Source organism: Ictalurus punctatus, chromosome 5 (genome assembly GCF_001660625.3).
Source record: "Ictalurus punctatus breed USDA103 chromosome 5, Coco_2.0, whole genome shotgun sequence".
NCBI lineage: Eukaryota > Metazoa > Chordata > Actinopteri > Siluriformes > Ictaluridae > Ictalurus > Ictalurus punctatus.
The window spans coordinates 13,058,809-13,069,982 of NC_030420.2; the positions used below are offsets into that span (position 1 = coordinate 13,058,809).

Genomic DNA, 11,174 nt, shown 5'->3' on the forward strand with positions numbered 1-11,174 from the left:
CACAAAGTGAAGCTGCTTTAAACAACACAAAGCACTTAATGTACACACTTAGAATATCACGTGTTAGAAAGTGTTTTATAGTTGTAGATTATGCTTGCTGTGCAGAGAGGTACAGACTGACACAGAATTCCTCCAACTCAATCCACACTTAGAACACAACCCGATCAAACATTGTTCTATGGATTTAGATTATGCTTTCCAACCCATACAGATTATTCGATTATGCTTTAAGTAGTAATTCTAAATGTAGGTTACATATTGAGTACACTTCATTAACATATCCAAAAGTTAGTTATACATATTAATTACACTTCATAGATATTTTCTATATATTTTCTATACTGCAAATGGAGCTATTGAGAGATTCCACTGAGTACTGAAGAGTTGTATTCAATCTGCTATTCTGTTTGGAAAGCCATGGAAATCTACAGTAACAGAGTTTCTTCAAACTTACCATGCTACTCCACATTCTGTTACTGGACAGTCTCTTGAGTTACTCTGTTGTAGAAAAATGCATACTCATCTCATGCTCTCCCTCTTCCTAACACTTGTAAGGATGCTGCTGTGAGTCAGAAAGTGTCATTGTCTCAAAAGAAGATAAAAATATAAACAGACCTGAGATGAAGAGCTTGTTCTCCTGAGTTCAAACCTGGAGACTGGGTGCATACATAAATTCTAGTTCATGTCCCAAAAGGATATCCTAGATTCTCAAAGCCTTTGAAAATTTCACCAACTTGGTCCATGCACCAGTTACTAGATGGGAAAACTTGGCATGCGTCTCATTTTTCTCCAGCTCATGCACCAATGGAGGATGCCATTAAGAGTGAACTTATGTCTTTGCCCCTCCAGTCTGTTCCTTCCTCTACTCTGTTGCCTATACATGAACTTGTGAACTTACCATCTCAAACTGCCTCTCCATCTGTTCCTGAGAGGTCTTCATCATTAGTGAAATGCCCTCTGTGTTGGTCACTTACTAAAGTAATTGATTACTTTGTGCTAAATAAGAAATTCTTTCCCCGGGGGGGGGGGCTAAGTGATTTAGTGATTTATCACTAAAATGATGATTTATCATAAATCACCACATAAGTTATAGAAGAGGGTTAAAGCTTACTCTAGGTAAATAACTAGTTGCCATATTAGCAGATTAGATAAACACTGCCTGTGCTTCTTAGCTAGTTGACTAATCCTGAGCTAGAATATGGCGGGAGATATGAAGCGAATTCCTGAGCTGGAACAGGAGAAATATGACGCAGATGAACAGGTGAAGATTATCTGCCTCGGGGACAGTTGTCACACCTCGTAGCAGAGATACGAAGCAGAGATAAGGCGGATGCAAGTGCAGGATAACAGTTGTTTATTTAAAGAGACAGGCAGGCAGACAAATCCAAAACGTGATCCAAAACGTAAGTCATAAACAGGCAAGAGGTCAGGCGATTGGCAAACAGGTATACACGGGGCTATGCAGGAATCTAGGTCGATAACCAAAACAAGAAACAAACTATGACGATGAACTGGAAGCGGATATCCAGCGCGAACTGACTATGACTATGACTATGACTATGACACGAACTACACTAACGCTAAACATTCACTTCTTATTACTTACTACTTAATCTTCTGCGTTGTGTGCTGGGAAGCGCACGGTATATATGCGGACATGATTACCCTCGCAACTGCTAACGGCTGAGGGTAATCCGGACACACGTGACTTCCCAGCCAATGACAGAACAGGGAGGAGACATGACAAACATAAACAAAACACCCGTGTCCCAATGTCACTACGGTCGACAGCGGAAAAGCAGGTGCTCGCGCATTTGCGCTTAAAGCACACTGCTTCAAGGGGGAATCGTGACAACAGTGCAGTGGGAAAATCCAAGTTAATGGAAAGATTTCTAATGGATGGATATTGACCTCAGCAGCTGTCCACCTATGCCCTGACGTTATACAAATACACCACCACTATCAATGGCATGCCCTTGCTTGTCGATTTCTGGGACACTGCTGGCCAGGAGTGCTTTCAGAGCATGCACCCGTCCTACTACTTCAAAGCACACGCTTGTATCATGGGCTTTGGTGTTTAGAGGAAAGTAACATACAAGAATTTTTCCAACTGGTATAAAGAGCTGAGAGAATACAGACCTGAAATTCCCTGTCTGGTGGTGGCTAATAAAATAGATGCTGACATGAGAATGACACAGAAGAGCTTTAACTTTGCTAAAGGGACTGCCTTTCTACTTCGTATCCGCTACTGATGGGACTAACGTGGTCAAGGTTTTCAAAGATGCAATAAACATGGGTTTGTCTTACAAGAAGAACTCCAGTGACTTTATGGATGTGGTCATGAGAGAACTGGAGAACTTTGATTTGGAGGGCAAAGAAGAGTCAGCTTATGAAGAAGAAGAAGAAGAACAGGGAAGAGCAAACTGACGCTCTCGGCGTGTAGTGGAAGCTGAATGGTTTTTCTTGGCATTAGACTGATGTTAAAATCACGGCTGCTCACCAAGCTTCCTGAAGAGTTTACGAGCCTGTCATAACAAAAGTGAAGCCTATGGGGACAAAGCTCTACCCCGTGTTGGATCGATCCGTGATCCCCAGTGTAATAAATATCTGTCTGACTTTAGAAGGTCTTAGAAACATGGTATACAAGTACAGTGCAGGTATTATGCGGTGCGTCCGGGGGGTGTTTGCAACGCTTCGCTTTTCCCACGTTTTGTTGTGTTGCAGCCTTGTTCCGGAGTGGACTGAATTCATTGTTTTCCTCGGGGTTCTGCAGGCAGTGCCCCATGGTGATTGCATGGGAGAGGTTTGTTTGGAATCTTTGTAGGTTTATTGAAGGTGGAAAACAAAAGGGGCACATTTACATATGTATTCAGAGCCTTTGCCATGACAGATGCATCCTGTTTCCACTGATCATCCTTGAGATGTTCCTACAACTCGATTGGAGTCCACCTGTGGTAAATTCAGTTGATTGGACATGATTTGGAAAGGCAGAAACCTGTCTATATGGGGTCCCACAGTTAACAATGCATGTCAGAGCACAAACCAAGCCAAGATGTCCAAGGAACTGTCTGTAGACCTCCGAGACAGGATTGTATCGAGGCACAGATCTGGGGAAGGGTACAGAAACATTTCTGCAGCATTGAAGGTCCCAATGAGCACAGTGGCCTCCATCATCCGTAAATGGAAGAAGTTTGGAACCAGCAAGACTATTCCTGGATCCGGCTGCTAAAGGCCCGATGGTCACTCTGACAGAGCTCCAGCGTGTCTCTGTGGAGGGAGGAGAACCTTCCAGAAGAACAACCATCTCTACAGCACTCCACCAATCAGGCCTGTATGGTAGAGTGGCCAGACAGAAGCCACTCCAGAGTAAAAGGCACATGACAGCCCACCTGGAGTTTGCCAAAAAGCACCTGAAGGACTCTCAGACCAAGACCAAAACAAAGATTGAACTCTTTGGCCTGAATGGCAGGCACCGTGTCTGGAGGAAACCAGGCACCAGTCGTCACTTGGCCAATACCATTCCTGCAGTGCAGCATGGTGGTGGCAGCATCATGCTGTGGGGGTGTTTTTTGGTGGTGGGGGCTGGGAGGCTAGTCAGGATCGAGCGAAAGATGAATGCAGCAATGTACAGAGACATCCTTTCATCTTGTCATTGTGGGGTGTTGTTTGTGGAATTTTGAGGAGGGTGATGAGTTTTTGGTCCATTTTGGAGTGGGGCTGTGGCCTGGTGGGGTGTGGTGGGAGTGAAGTGCTGTGGGTACTTTCCGGATGCACTGTAGGTAAAGTGGTGTGTGGGTTTTTCACAGATGTTTCAAATTTCTGGATGCAGCTGTTCAGGAGCGTGAGTTGGCAGCCGTGGTGTAATCTGTGTGTGTAAATATGTAGCAGTGAGGAGACATCCTGTTATTTGATATCTATTGCTGTATGTTTATTATTTTTTTTCCTCATCAGTGATATAACAGTGGAAAGACTTGATAACACTATTGACATTTTGCATTATGTTTGTAGTATTTATACCATGGAAATTTATGTTAAATGTACTTGAAACATAATTTTATAAACTGTTTTCCAGTGGTACGCGATAATTCCGATAATCCAGCATTTTGGCGTGTGCTGCCATTAAACACTGTTGCTTTTATTTAGCTCTTGTTGATGTCCTGTGGGCCGGCTGTGACAGTATAATCGGTACTGTTCATATCGTCAGACTAGATAATCAGAGGTAATGTGGCAAACCTAGTGAGATTATTAGTTTGTCTCAGAGTGCCGCATTGTCATGTAATGTTTATTACTTGTTTTAGAGTCCAGGGTGAACTGTGTCTAATGACTTGTTATCTGGAATTGATACACACACACACACACACACACACACACACACACACACACACACACACACAGACACTAAAAAATAAATTCCTCAGAGTATGATAAAGGCGCAAGAAAAAAAAAAAGGTAACCAGTGGATTTCTTGCCATTTTTATTGTGCTTTTGTTGGTCAGGAATCGAGTGACAACTCTATAGAGCATGGTAATGTTAATGATATCAGTTTATTTAACATTTCCCCCAACGGATCCTGTTTAAATATAGCAAAGTTACAAAGAAATAAAAAAATAAAATAAATAAATAAGAAATTCTTTGTTTAATTTGTATAGTTACAGAATGTAGAATGTATTGTTAAATCAATTGAATTAGACATAACTTTCCAGATTACTACTTGCCACACTGTATGAGATAACCCCAGTAAAATTGCCTGAATTCTATAATATAATTTGTTCACCATGTTAGGTTTAAATCCTCTAAAAACAGATTCGCAATTGACTAACATTACTCCGTTCCAGTTCACATCCTTCAGAGCATTGGCATGTTTTGTTTACTCTCACAATCCCCCAAACACACACACACCCAAAGTCTCCATAAAATATATATATATATATATGTATATATATATATATATATATATATATATATATATATATATATATATATATATATATATATATATATATATATTATAATGAGACAGCAGTGTTTCCCACAATAACCAAAAGTTGTCCACAATGTCAAAACAACTCGGAGAGTAAGCTGAACTAACCAAGAAAATTACCAAGACAAAAAGTTCCAGTAAGAGAAAAAGCCCCTACTGACTTCAAGTCTGATAAACAATCTGCGCACAATAACAAATATAATGTCCTTAACTTTTAAGGACTTGTAACAAATAATATAACAGTGTAGAACATAAAGCCGAGGAAAAAACACTAATAAAATTAAATAAACAGAAACTTTAACCCAGTTGGAGCATCAAAACAGAGAACCACATTAATACCGAAGTAGATTTAAGAGGAGTGGGTCCACAAAATCTAGGCGAAGTAATGCAACGACAATATCTTCATTAAGAATCCGAATACTGTAGAGCTGGAAGGCCAAGTGCAAAAAATAAAAATAAAAGAAGAGCGAAAAAGACGCCGCTGTGTAGGTGATGCAGTTCACCCCGATATCAAGAGTTTAACATTCTTGACTTCCTGCTTCCTCCGCTGAAAAAGTCCTTCTGAACACTGTTATATGTAATGCAAAGCCGAGCTGGGTGAAGTATTCCATAGCGAGCACCCTCAATACCACGAAGTTGACGCCGAACCTCGTTAAACGCGGCCCGGGCCCGGGCTATCTTGGCTGTGTAGTCAGGGAAAACGGAGATGGTCAAATCCCTCATTTTAATCCACTGGGGCCCTCTCACACGGCGTAAAATGTCAGCACAGTCACTGTGATAGTGGAATCTGCACACAATAGCTCGTGGTTGTTCACCAGTCTTGGGCTTCGGCTGAAGGGTCCGGTGGGACCGGTACAAAACCGGCTCCTTCTCCAGACCAATCGCCTCTTTTAACAAGGCCGCTACAGCAGCAGTTGTACATGTGTCAGCGCCCTCTGGAACTCCCACTATCCTAACGTTATTGCGCCGTGACCTCGACTCCAAATCCTCACATTTATTCTCTAATTGAGTCACGGTCGCAGTGAGAGACTCGACAGTAGTCTTCATGTGATCTATGTCATCGGTGCAACCGGAGAGAGTGTGCTCCATTTCCCCAACAGTACCTTTCAGTGTTGATATGGTAGCCTCAGTAACGACTTTATCACTAGCCAGCTGTATTTTCATGGCCTGTAGGTCAAGCTGAACAGCAGACAGCGCAACCCTGAAAGTCTCCTGGAGCTCCTTTTGAAAAATATCGGCGATGTCCTTCCTCAGTAAAGCCAACAGCTCGAGCCTGAGTGCGGCGAATTCAGAGTCACTGCTCGGCGGCGCGGATTCAGAGGAAGAAGGGCACTCGCTCACGGCACGCACACTCGGCCTCAGTCGTGTCTGAATGCTACCACAGGTTTTCATGTTCTTTCCAGACATTTTAACGTACCACAAAGTTAAAAGTGCAAACAAGTAAACGGAGTAGGATAAGTCAAAATCTATTGTATGACCGAAAAGCGCTAATTAAGCCTCCAACTTCGAGTCCTACTCCATCGAACTCCGAATTCAAATCCTACAGTTTTAAGTAATGGGGGAATGTTGTGTTTGTGTACTTGTCAGGAAATGGCGCTGTAGTACACATGTTGTTACCTACAATTGGTGTAGAGTAGGAATTGAAGTGAGTTGCAACCGCTGCCAATTATGCAACGCCTGCACTGTTGGCTTGTTTGTCCTGCATTTGGATTTGAATAAATCTCTAAGAATGGAGAATTTCCCTGGCCTCATACTTAAAAGGATTTAAACATTACAAGCTCAATCCCTCTAGTGCCACGAACTGTGCAAAATTGCACTTGTGTTTATGGTAATAACTTTTTAACATGAAATTGAAATTAAATTATTTTTTCCTCTGATTCCTTGGTGCAAGACAATTCAATCGCACTCTATGTCATTTTCCATAACAAAACATTTCTGCCATCTTGAATATTCAGAAAATCCTATTTTTTTTAACTTGTCCTAGGCCATTTGTCTGATTTGCATGAACATTGGCCTGCATCATCTAGAGGCACTCACAACAAAAATTTATTCACAGAATTTTGATAATCCATACTGTTTTCGAATGGCCCTTCAAGGAATTCTATGGAGAATGTACAAAATTGAACTTGAGGCTGTATCTCTGCTACACTTTCAGGGATTGTGACGAAACTTGGTACATGTCATCATGATTAGGCCCTGAGGTTACCTGCAGCATTTTGGCACACTGTCCCTACTGGTCAGAAAATAGTAAAAACTGTTTTTTGGCTTATAACTCTTGAATGCTTTTCTGCATGATGAGCAACATGCCCAGATGCTAGCTGAGCAGTTTCAGAACAGTGCCACATACTTGACAAAAATTCTAAGAAGTAGCTGTTAGATTTCCATGCATCTCAGGAATCTCCAAATCTCAGATTATGTCTTCCAGACCTCCATCAGCCCTTTCAGCATGTTCTACACTTATTAACTATCAGTTCTGTGCTGCTATGAGCTAGAAAGTGTGGTTTACCACAGAGAGTTCAGGCGCGCCAGGAGGAGTCTAAATGAATGCACACTGACACATGCTATTCACAGAGACTTCTCGTTTATTTCGTCTAGAGCAGGAGTTTTTATACACATTGATAACAACAGTGCATGGATGGTTTCTACTGGTGCAGGGGTCAGACAGATAGACAAAACAAAACACACAGCACACTATGAAAATAAGTCTTTTCAAGAGACAGAAAATACATGTGCCAGCTATAAGAAAGGATGGCAGTTGATCAGCTTATTTAAAGAGGTAATTAACAGTATACATTCATCATAGGTATTTAATAGCACAGAGACACACAAACAGAAACTATAACCCAGTATTCCCCGTATCCAGGGTGTCTTAATACAGTTCAAAATATGAGAGTACATGATATAAGAGAATTTCCTTTCAGTAGCTAATTTTAAAATAAATGTTTTTTTATGATTGAAAGTTTACTTTTTCTAACTCTTCATACACTGTTCATCGGACTCTTACCAATAACATGTCACAAAGCTTCTTTTGCTGCTCATGGTACCGATAACTGGCTTGACCCCAGTATTGCTGTTTGCAGCTATATTTATTATTATTATTATTATTATTATTATTTATTTTTGGAATTTAAAAAGAAGAAAAAGAACGTTTGAATGACATCTTGTATAATGCTTAAAAATAAAAAAAAGAGTTCTTTAAAATTCCTTGAAAGTCCTTGAATTTCATTAGGAAGCATCTGTACAAACCCTGAAAATTAGCTGGGTTTGATAGAACATGAGCTAATATTCCCAATTTTATGATTTTTTTTTTTTTGGAGTTCATTTACAAATTCAGTTATTTGTTCCTAATGTTGTGTTCATTCTTAGTACTCTGAGGACAATTCCATTTGCATAATTTTATTGCTAAAGGGAATAATAGATTAAATATGTAGCACATTGAATTAGTTGCTTGCCAACTATATATTTGTTCTTGAGTTTTTCCAACAGCCAGTTATTCCTTCTTATTAATAACGTATTCATAGGAAAATCTGGTTAGTCTGTTTTCATTTACATCTATGTATTTCTGTAAATTTGTTCATTTTGTAGTTCATTTTGTTACTAATGAATTAGTACAATATTGCATGGTATCATGATACTACGTAGTATTGTGATACTTCAGCTGGTATAGTATTGTAAGATACGTTTATGGTATCATTACAAGCCTAGTACAGACTGAAAATAAAATACAAGACAAGTTTTCTTTTTTAAGTAAACAAAGTGCTAGTTCAAGTGCTTAGTGAAGTGGTAAGTCCTTAGTTTTTCTTTTGTTGACAGCCAGTGACTCTATATGGTACAACTCAGTAACAGCTGTATGGTCAGCCATGGTCATTGCATGACATGGGTGCAAGGACAAAGAGGGCATTGATATATGTTCTAGTCATGAGAAATTGTGGGGCTTGGAGGGATCATGGTGCAGCATAGGTGTAATGAGTGCTTTAAGGTAGGTGGGCACTGGTCCATTTTTGGCTTTGTTGGTAAACATCACTGTTTAAATCGGAAATGGGCAGTGTAGGAAAATTGAGCTATTTTTAGATTAATCTGCCTGTGTTTCCCACCATTATATGTAAGAGAGACTAGCAGATCAGTAGGGTAAAAAGGAAATTTTGCTAAATTAATATTTCTGATCAACTATTCATCCTGTGATAAGAAATAGATTTTTTTTTTAATTAATTATGCATTAGATAGTACCTCTGTGGCCACTGGCAATAATATCCTAAATATAGTGAAAACACTATATTAAAAGCATAGTAATAAGATCAGCAGCTCAAGACAGTAAACTGTAAATCTGCATGTTGAAGGTGAATTATCCACACCCAACCCCAAGCACAAGTACAAATGGCCTATAACCCTAGGCCCACACAAACCCAAAGTGTGGAGGACATTTCACTGAACTACCCAAAAGATATTTCAAATGAAACTGCATGAAAAGTTTACAAAAACAAGAGACTGACAGAAAATCCAGAGACTTTATTTGCAGACATAAGGATGGCAGTGCCAACAACCTGATTTTTTTACATGAATAAAAATGCATGGCAGAGTTTCCAGTTAAAAAAAAAAAATGAGGAAGACACGCCAACTATCAGCATCACCATTTACAAAATAACAGGGATAGTTGTAGTAAAAAGCATCCATGTACTCTGTGAACAAAACTTCCTCAAGATCAAGGAACGAGCACAGCAGGAGCCAATTACCAATAACCGATTCCTCACCCCAGAGGAGTCAGACTACTTGCTTTCACTACCCCCCCCCCCCCCCCCCCCCCCACCCCTTAGATGAGCACAGAGATCCCCCCAGCACTGAACAAACCAGAGACACCCATCCATACTGTTATTGAACTAGTACAGTTCAGAGAGATAACCATCTTTCTACAACAGCCCTTAGCACAGACCAGCCCAGAAGTATTTGTTTGAATTTTGATCAATTCCAGAGTCAGCGCCAGGGCATTCAGAACAAGGGGGCCTCTATGTTTCACGGGGAGGGGAGGGGAGGGGTTACATCGCCCACCTCACTAAAATAAAAATATTAATTTTAAACATTTAAGTGTTATTATCATATGTTTTCCTTATAATTGTGGATGCAGTGTGTTTGATCAAACTCCTTTCCTGGACCTCCGCGTGTAATTAAAGGTGGTGGCAGCTGGTAAATTTTGGGTTGTGAGTAAAGAGAGGCTCACATTTCATATTACCTTAGCCAATAATTATTTTAATAATAATAATAATAATAATAATAATAATAATAATAATAATAATAATAATAATACCACTTTACTAAACCTATTTTTAAGTAAAGATTAAGCATGATACACTATAAAAACCACCATGTCATCACCCAATGATGCTAAAGAACAAGGCTACACATAAAGCACTCACATAAATAATAATGACCAGCACCGGTCACATAACCACACACCAGTGACAAAGACAAAAAAGCAAAGGACATTTTATTTTAGAAAGGCTGCAGGCTCAACCATTATTTACGTCACTGTCATAATAGCAGTGTGTATGTGTATATGTCATGACGCTAATTATTTATTAGTCAACTTCTATTCTTCATTCATAACCAGTGTTCATGGTAAAGCTAAATTAATTTGCAAAATTGTTTTTAAAAATAATATTTAGTTAATTTTTTTTATATTTTAAGACCTGTATATATTTACCTGTACGACGTGACTCAATCACACTCACTTTATCAAGTTAAATCTTGTACTTAATTTAAACCTAAATTGTTTCAATTAGGTTTATCATAAGTTTTGATGAGAAACGTTATACTTAATGTGAACCATTCAACCACACATTCCATGTTTTTTTATTGTACTGTGTTCAGCTACGGTATGTTGTTCCATGTACCACCTGATGGTTATTTTGTGAAGTACAACAAATGAATTTAAATTCTAAGAACCGGGCCTGCAGAATACAGTGTGATAACATCTGACGAATCGCTTGAAACCGTGTATAAAAACATGCAATCTTAAAGGCCACATCTTTAGCAGTGAGTATGCTCAGAACAAAGGGAAACATTTATGGAATGCACATTCTATCAACTTATGTGCTGTCACCTCAGTTATCCACAAAACATATTTGCCCAAAGCACTTCAAAAACAAATCTATGTTTAATACAGTAGGCCTACTTTAAATAAAGTAACATTAACTGCACA

General features: G+C 39.5%; 1 pseudogene; it reads left to right on the top strand.

The window, feature by feature from the left end:
• The first annotated feature begins 1,150 nt into the window (after window positions 1-1,150).
• Window positions 1,151-2,427, top strand: LOC108265212 (rab-like protein 2A; annotated as a pseudogene).
• Window positions 2,428-11,174: the final 8,747 nt, after the last annotated feature.